This window comes from Panthera leo, chromosome E2 (genome assembly GCF_018350215.1).
Source record: "Panthera leo isolate Ple1 chromosome E2, P.leo_Ple1_pat1.1, whole genome shotgun sequence".
Lineage (NCBI taxonomy): Eukaryota > Metazoa > Chordata > Mammalia > Carnivora > Felidae > Panthera > Panthera leo.
The window spans coordinates 47,490,001-47,499,639 of record NC_056693.1 but is presented as its reverse complement, the minus strand read 5'-3'; the positions used below and the strand labels follow the sequence as shown (position 1 = coordinate 47,499,639).

The window sequence follows — 9,639 nt, the reverse complement described above, 5'->3', positions numbered from 1 at the left end:
AAATAGCACAGGGGAGGTTTTTTTTTACTTGTGGCGGGAGGAAGAAAGGGGGAAGGGGGTAGGTGAGGAATGTGCTAAGCAAGCAGGTTTACAGAAGCGAGAAATGCCGGTTAGTTTGTATACAATCACTCATTCCATTACATATCAGACTACATTTAGGAAGTTTTACAGCCCATTCTACAGTGGGTTACAATCAGGAAAGGTCTCACAATGCTCGTAGCAAACAGCAAGCAAAACAAACTTCTCAGCAATTGTATTTTTTATCAAAGATCCATAATAAGCAGAAAAGAGAACCTAGCTTTAAACTAAGGCGGGGCTGTCATTTGGATTCAAAGCTGTTCCTTTCAAGTTCACTCCATCAAATTATGACTCAGTTAACTGAAGGGGATAAAAAACAAAACCATTCTTTACTGCCCAGTGATGTGTGATGCACTTTGCACTTCTGTAACCACCCTGCAAGATGATCCTCCCTGGTATGGAATGATGCCAGCCAAACAAGGAATTTTTTTAGAAATAATTACATTTCAGATTATTTTCAGATTGCTTCATTTGAAACAAAGTTTTATTTTTTGCCACCCTGTTCCTTTCCCCAGAGGTAATCAATGAGAAAGAATTTAAACCATGAAATCTGTTGTAATCCTGCACATGCCCTGGGCAATATGAAATAAGATATTTGGGGCTAACATCTTAGGTAATATTACCTAATCCAGGAAGTGTTTGGATATTGTAAGACCTTGGTTTATGGACAACTAAGTATATAATGTTGGAAGCAGGGTAGGGGCAGGGCAGGCAGCAGGCGGGATGGAGACGACCTTGGAGCAACACTTGGAGGACACAGTGAAGAATTCATCCATTGTTGGAGTCCTGTGCACAGATTCACAAGGTCTTAATCTGGGCTGCCGCGGATCCCTGTCAGATGAGCATGCTGGAGTAACATCTGTTCTAGCCCAGCAAGCAGCTAAGCTAACCGCAGTCCCCACTAAATTCCTGTGGTGTGTCTAGAATCAGATAATGGGAACATTATGATCCGGAAACATGATGGCATCACAGTAGCAGAGCACAAAATGGTCTCTTGACATCTCATTTCAGTTCTCCAGCAGCCTGTCTTAGGGGCTTGATCCTATGTTAATTATCTTGTAGAACTATTAAACTTCCAGTGGTTAGGCCCCATTTGTTTAGTGTGCATTGGGCACTTTTCTATGAATTTTAGAGTAAGCTGCTTTTTCACACTCAGTGGACTGACTTATCAAAATATAAGTAAGAAAGAAAGGATCGTGTTTTGAGGCAGCAGATCCAGGTCACCTTGTATATAGAATTTTGTTATGTTCAATAAATCTGGTTGGAGGACTAGAAAGAAAGAAAGAAAGAAAGAAAGAAAGAAAGAAAGTCGGAAGCAGGTTCTAGTCAAGGGTCAAGGTAAAAATTTACATATCACTTCAGCATAAAAGAGGACAAGGAGTGAAATAATGAGTGTGGGAGAAATGAATCATAACTGGGAGTTGTGTGTGAGTCCAAGACAGGAAAGGAGCTTCCACAAGTCTATCGAGCAGTTAAGAGCAGAGAAAATCCAGGTGCCCAAGATCAGTCAAACAATGTGTAACCTAGGCCCAGAATCCAGTTCCAAGATGGCCCTTCTTCTCTGAGCTGCCCCAAAGACTGCCTAGTGATCTGGAGCCCCTGCTCCTGCCCTCCAAAAGTTACGTATGATCTAAATTGCTTTATGAGCAGAGAACCCTTCAATTTTAGAGCCGAAAAGAAACTTAAATACTACCTAATAACACCAAGTTCTCAAGCAATTTGCTCCCTGGGCCACATAATACTCTTAAAGGTATTGAGGACCCCAAAGAGTTTTAGTTTATGTGTGGGCTATATCTACTGATATTTACTATATCAGAAATTAGCTCTGATAAAATTTTTAAGTACTTGTTAATTTAATATTTTTAATGCGTATTTATTTTTAAGAGAAAGAGAGAGACAGAGTACAAGCAAGGAAGTGACAGAGAGAGACAGAGACTCAGAATCCAAAGCAGGCTTCAGGCTCTGAGCTGTTGCACAGAGCCCCACACAAGGCTCAAACTCATGAACTGCGAGATCATGACCTGAGGCAGAGTCAGATGCTTAACTGACTGAGCCACCAGGCACCCTGTACAGAAGGTCCCTTTTATGACTATGTGCTTTCCTACATGTGCATCCTGACAGTCATTTAGATATATAAATGAGGTGATGGATACCTATAAATGTTTACTACAGGGCTTGGCTCATAGTAATCACTCAAAAAAAAGGGAGGAGCTCTTCCTACTATTGTTGTTAACAGTTGTTATTAAGTACATTCCAAGCAATGTGCCAGGGACCAAGGGTCATATCAAAGTGAGTAGGATGGCCTGAGCTGTTTAAGAGTAGGGGAGGTAAGATAAATACACACCTATATAGAACAAAACAGATTATGTCAAGAATGATAAAAAACAAGGGAGATGCCATATTCATTCATTCATTTATTCACTCAACAAATATTAACTAATTGTTCCCCATATACCAGGAGCAACAGCCAGGAGGGAGCCAATGTAGTGGAGTCAAGTGAATGAGAGGGAGGGCGGCAGGAGGTACGGTGAAGAGATAGGGGTGGTCCATGCGCACACTGTGTGGGCCTTTGTAGGTCAGTATGATTGGGGATATAAGGAAATGTTTCATGAGAAATTGGCATTTGAGTTAGAAATTGAGAAGAGTTAGGATTTGGTAATAGAGTTGATACACACATTTTTTTAATTCACATTCAACAAACATTTGATTTTCTTGCTAAGTCTGCTCCATGTTGTACAAAGGATCCCTACTTTCTTTTTAATTTTTTTAAATGTTTTATTGATTTTTTAGAGAGAGACACACACACACAGAATATGAGTGGGGGAGGGGCAGAGAGAGAGGGAGCCACAGAATCTGAAGCAAGCCCCAGGCTCTGAGCCATCAGCACAGAACCTGCTGCAGGGCATGAACTCACAGACCTATGTGGGACATGAACTCACAAACCGTGAGATCATGACCTGAACCAAAGTCAGACGCTTGACCGAATGAGCCACCGAGGTGCCCCAAGAATCCCTACTTTCAAAGAAGAAAATTTTGCATTTGTTTTTATTATATAAGGAATACATGCTCACTTCAAAACATTTAGAACATGCAGATGAGCAAAAATGAGAAAATAAAAACCACCCACAATCTTCCTATCCAGAGAGAATCCCTTTAATTAAGGCCAGGATTAGAGTAAGGTGAGTGACACATTTGCCTCAGGTACAAAATTTAAGGGAGTGTGGGGGAGGACAGTGTTAACAAATTCAGTAATCAAGATAAATCATATTTTAATGTAACAGTTTTTAAAAAGCAAAAAAATCCACAGTGACACAATACCTAAATTTTAATAAAGGCAGGATCCAACCCTGCACTTGTCTTGCTCACCTTCCCTCTCTTTACCCTCAGACTGGCACTGACTGGGCTTGGTCATTTCCTGCGTGTCCCCTCTCCTCCAGATCCAGTCTCTGCCCTCCTTTAGGCTGTGGAAGGCTAAGCCCTGGTGGCGGGTGGGGGGAGGCACCAATGGGCTTCTTTGCCTTCTGGCTTCCAGCTGGGTTCAGCCAATGGGAAGCAATTGCAGGAAACCAGAAAGTGGGGTGTTTCTTCTCCACTCTCTACCTTTTCATCACCTAAGTTCTGGCAGTGGTGGCTTTTTCTGCAAAAACAGCTCCTGCCCAGAGGCCCCTCTCCCACACTTCCCGCTTTTACAGAGCTTCCTTTCCTCCTTCAGGCATATAGGTGCTAATGGCTTACTGCTATTGTCAGAGTGTGGGTACCTTACATTCTCTTGTTGATTCCCTTAATGCTGCTTACATTTCTGTAAGTTGACCTTTTAGAAGAAACTACTTACTAAATTCCAACTTAGGGTGCCTTCTGCTTTTTAAAGGAATCTTGACTGTTAAAACCATTGTCAACATTTTAGTTCTAAGATATTTGCCTTAAAAAATCTTTTTTAACATTTATTCATTTTTGAGAGACAGTGTGAGTGGGGGAGGGGGAGAGAGAGAGGGAGACACAGAATCCTAAAGCAGGCTCCAGGCCGTGAGCTGTCAGCACAGAGCCCGACACAGGGCTCAAACTCACAAACCCTGAGTTCATGACCTGAGCTGAAGTTGGACACTTAACTGACTGAGCCACCCAGGCACCCCAAGCATCCAACTCTTGATTTCAGCTCAGGTCATGATCTCTCAGTTTGTGAGATCAAGCCCCATGTTGGGCTCTGCACTGACAGCACAGAGCTGCTTGGGATTCTCTCTCTCCCACTCTCTTTGCCCTTTCACCACTCATACTCTCTCAAAATAAATAAATAAACATTAAAAAAAAAAAAAAGAGTCTCTTATGAAGGTTTGTCTCCCTTTCTTTTTCCCCCTTCCCATATGTTCATCTGTCTTGTTTCTTAAATTCCACATATGAGTGAAATCATATGGCATTTGTCTTTCTCTGACTGACTTATTTCACTTAGCATAATACATTCTAGTTCCACCCATGTGCTTGCAAATGGCAAGATTTCATTCTTTTTGATGGCTGAGTAACATTCCATTGTACATATATACCACACCTTCTTTATACATTCATCAGTCGATGGACATTTGGGCTCTTCCCATAATTTGACTGTTGTGTATATATATATATGTGTATATATATATATGTGTATATATATATATATACATATATATATATGTAATATATGTGTATATATATGTATATGTGTATATATATGTATATATGTGTGTGTGTGTGTATATATATATGTTGTATGTATATATATATATATATATATATATATATATATATATATATATGTTGTATATATGCTGCTATAAACATAGGGGTACAGGTACCCCTTCAAATCTGTATTTTTGTGTCCTTTGGGTAAATACCTACTAGTGCAATTGCTGGAATGTAGGGTAGTTTTATTTGTAACTTTTTAAGGAACCTCCATATTGTTTTCCAGAGTGGCTGTCCCAGTTTGCCTTCCCACCAACAGTGTAAGAGGGTTCCCCCTTCTCCACATCCTTGCCAACACCTGTTGTTTCTTGTGTTGTTAATTTTAGTCATTCTGACAGATGTGAGGTGGTATCCCATCATAGTTTTGATTTGTATTTCCCTGATGATGAGTGAGCATCTTTTCATGTGTCTGTCTGTTAGCCATCTGGATGACTTCTTTGGAAAAATGTCTATTCATCTCTTCTGCCCGTTTCGTTTTTTTTTTTTTTTTTTTTAATGTTTGTTTATTTTTGAGAGAGAGAGAGAGAGAGAACATGAGTGGCAGAGGGACAGAGAGAGAGGGAGACACGGAATCCAAAGCAGACTCCAGGCTCTGAGCTGTCCACACAGACCCCGATGAGGGGCTCAAACTCACCAGCTGTGAGATCATGACCTGAGCCGAAGTGGAAGCTCAACCAACTGAGCCACCCAGGCACCCCCTGACCATTTCTTAACTGGATTATTTGTTTTTTGGGGTGCTGAGTTGGATAAGTTCTTTATAGATTTTGGATACTAATCCTTTATCAGATATGTCATTTGCAAATATGTTTCCCCATTCTGTAGGCTGCCTTTTAGTTTTGTTGATTGTTTCCTTTACCGTGCAAAAGTCTTTTATCTTGATGAAGTCCTAATAGTTCATGTTTGCTTTTGTTTCCCTTGTCTCTGGAGACAGGTCTGGTAAGAACTTGCGGCGGCTAAGGTCAAAGACGTTGCTGCCTCTTCTCTAAGATTTTGATGGTTTCCTAGCTAACATCATCCTCAACGGGGAAAAACTGGGAGCTTTTTCCCTGAGATCAGGAACACGACAGGGATGCCCACTGTCACCGCTGTTGTTTAATATAGTGCTGGAAGTTCTAGCATCAGCAATCAGACAACAAAAGGAAATCAAAGGCATCAAAATTGGCAAAGATGAAGTCAAGCTTTCGCTTTTTGCAGATGACATGATATTATACATGGAAAATCCGATAGACTCCACCAAAAGTCTGCTAGAACTGATACATGAATTCAGCAAAGTTGCAGGATACAAAATCAATGTGCAGAAATCAGTTGCATTCTTATACACTAACAATGAAGCAACAGAAAGACAAATGAAGAAACTGATCCCATTCACAATTGCACCAAGAAGCATAAAATACCTAGGAATAAATCTAACCAAAGATGTAAAAGATCTGTATGCTGAAAACTATAGAAAGCTTATGCAGGTAATTGAAGAAGATATAAAGAAATGGAAAGACATTCCCCGCTCATGGATTGGAAGAATAAATATTGTCAAAATGTCAATACTACCCAAAGCTATCTACACATTCAATGCAATCCCAATCAAAATTGCACCAGCATTCTTCTCGAAACTAGAACAAGCAATCCTAAAATTCATATGGAACCACAAAAGGCCCCGAATAGCCAAAGTAATTTTGAAGAAGAAGACCAAAGCAGGAGGCATCACAATCCCAGACTTTAGCCTCTACTACAAAGCTGTCATCATCAAGACAGCATGGTATTGGCATAAAAACAGACACATAGACCAATGGAATAGAATAGAAACCCCAGAACTAGACCCACAAACGTATGGCCAACTCATCTTTGACAAAGCAGGAAAGAACATCCAATGGAAAAAAGACAGTCTCTTTAACAAATGGTGCTGGGAGAACTGGACAGCAACATGCAGAAGGTTGAAACTAGACCACTTTCTCACACCATTCACAAAAATAAACTCAAAATGGATAAAGGACCTGAATGTGAGACAGGAAACCATCAAAACCTTAGAGGAGAAAGCAGGAAAAGACCTCTCTGACCTCAGCCGTAGCAATCTCTTACTCGGCACATCCCCAAAGGCAAGGGAATTAAAAGCAAAAGTGAATTACTGGGACCTTATGAAGATAAAAAGCTTCTGCACAGCAAAGGAAACAACCAACAAAACTAAAAGGCAACCAACGGAATGGGAAAAGATATTTGCAAATGACACATCGGACAAAGGGCTAGTATCCAAAATCTATAAAGAGCTCATCAAACTCCACACCCGAAAAACAAATAACCCAGTGAAGAAATGGGCAGAAAACATGAATAGACACTTCTCTAAAGAAGACATCCGGATGGCCAACAGGCACATGAAAAGATGTTCAACGTCGCTCCTTATCAGGGAAATACAAATCAAAACCACACTCAGATACCACCTCACGCCAGTCAGAGTGGCCAAAATGAAGAAATCAGGAGACTATAGATGCTGGAGAGGATGTGGAGAAACGGGAACCCTCTTGCACTGTTGGTGGGAATGCAAATTGGTGCAGCCGCTCTGGAAAGCAGTGTGGAGGTTCCTCAGAAAATTAAAAATAGACCTACCCTATGACCCAGCAATAGCACTGCTAGGAATTTATCCAAGGGATACAGGAGTACTGATGCATAGGGGCACCTGTACCCCAATGTTTATAGCGGCACTCTCAACAATAGCCAAATTATGGAAAGAGCCTAAATGTCCATCAACTGATGAGTGGATAAAGAAATTGTGGTTTATATACACAATGGAATACTACGTGGCAATGAGAAAAAATGAAATATGGCCTTTTGTAGCAACATGGATGGAACTGGAGAGTGTGATGCTAAGTGAAATAAGCCATACAGAGAAAGACAGATACCATATGGTTTCACTCTTATGTGGATCCTGAGAAACATAACAGAAACCCATGGGGGAGGGGAAGGGAAAAAAAAAAAAAAAAGAGGTTAGAGTGGGAGAGAGCCAAAGCATAAGAGACTGTTAAAAACTGAGAACAAACTGAGGGTTGATGGGGGGTGGGAGGGAGGGCAGGGTGGGTGATGGGTATTGAGGAGGGCACCTTTTGGGATGAGCACTGGGTGTTGTATGGAAACCAATTTGACAGTAAATTTCATATATTAAAAAATAAAAAAAATAAAATAAAATAAAATAAATAAAAAAAATAAAAGATTTTGATGGTTTCCTGTCTCACAATTAGTTCTTTCATCCATTTTGAATTTATTTTTGTGTATGGTATAAGAAAGTGGTCCAGTTTCATTCTTCTGCATGTTGCTGTCCTGTTTTCCCAACACCATTTGTTGAAGTGACTGTCTTTTATCCATTGGCTATTCTTTCCTGCTTTGTTGAAGATTAGTTGGCCATATAGTTGTGGGTCCATTTCTGGGTTTTCTATTCTGTTCCATTAATCTATGTGTCTGTATCTGTACCAGTACCATACTGTCTTGATGACTACAGCTTTGTAATATAGCTTGAAGTCTGGAATCGTGATGCCTCCAGATTTGCTTTTCCTTTTCAGGGTTTCTTTGACTATTTGGGGTCTTCTGTGGTTCCACACAAATTTTAGAACTGTTTGTTCTACCTCTGTGAAAAAAATTCTGGTAGTATTTTGGTAAGGATTAAATGTGTAGATTGTTTTGGGTAGTACAGACATTTTAATAATATTTGTTCTTCCAATCCATGAGCATGGAATGTTTTTCCATTACTTTGTATCTTGTTCCATTTCTTTCAAAAGAATTCTATAGTTTTCAGAGTACAGATCTTTTACCTCTTTGGTTAGGTTTATTTCTAGGTATCTTATGGTTTTTGGTGCAAATTTAAACGAGATTTATTCCTTTATATATATATATATATATATATATATATATATATATATATATATATATATATATAAAATTTATTTATTTATTGCTGTTTCATTATTGGTGTATAGAAATGCAACAGATTTCTGTACATTGATTTTATATTCTGTGACTTTGCTGAATTAATATATTAGTTCTAGCAATTTTTGGGTCGAGTCTTTCAGGTTTTCTACATAGAGTATCATGTTGTATGCAAATAGTGAAAGTTTGACTTCTTCCTTGCCAGTTTGGGTGCCTTTAATTTTTTTTTGTTGCCTGATTGCTGAGGCTAAGACTTCTAGTATTATGTTAAATAGTAAAGGTGAGAGTGGACATCCCTGTCTTGTTCCTGACCATGGAGGAAAAGTTCTCAGTTTTTCTCCATTGAAGATGATATTAGTTGTGGGTCTTTAATATATGGCCTTTATGATGTTGAGGTATATTGCATCTATCCCTACTTTATTGAGGGTTTTTATCAAAAATGCATGCTGTATTTTGTCAAATGCTTTTTCTGCATCTATGGATAGGATCATGGTTCTTATCCTTTCTTCTATTGATTTGGTACATCATGTTGATTGATTTGCAAATATTGAACCAGTGCTGCAGCCCAGGAATAAATTCCACTTGATGGTGGTGAATAGTTCTTTTAATGTAGTGTTCAATTCAATTTTCTAGTATCTTGTTGAGAATTTTGCATCCATGTTCATCAAGGATATTGGCTTGTAATTCTCCTTTTTCATGCATCTTTGTCTGGTTTTGGAATCAGGGTAACGCTGGTCTTGTAGGAATTTGGAAGTTTTCCTTCCATCTCTATTTTTTGGAACAGTTTGAGAAGAAGAAATATTAGCTCTTCTTTAAATGTCTGGTAGAATTTCCCTGGAAAGCCATCTGGCCCTGGACTTTTGTTGTTGGAAGACTTTTGATTACTAATTCAATTGTTTTGCTGGTTATGGGTTGGTTCAAATTTTCTCTTTCTTCCTGTTTCAG

The 9,639-nt window shown here is 39.3% G+C and overlaps 1 pseudogene; it reads left to right on the top strand.

Annotated features, from left to right (window-relative positions):
* The first annotated feature begins 801 nt into the window (after positions 1-801).
* On the top strand, positions 802-1,155 carry LOC122208788 (annotated as a pseudogene).
* Positions 1,156-9,639: the final 8,484 nt, after the last annotated feature.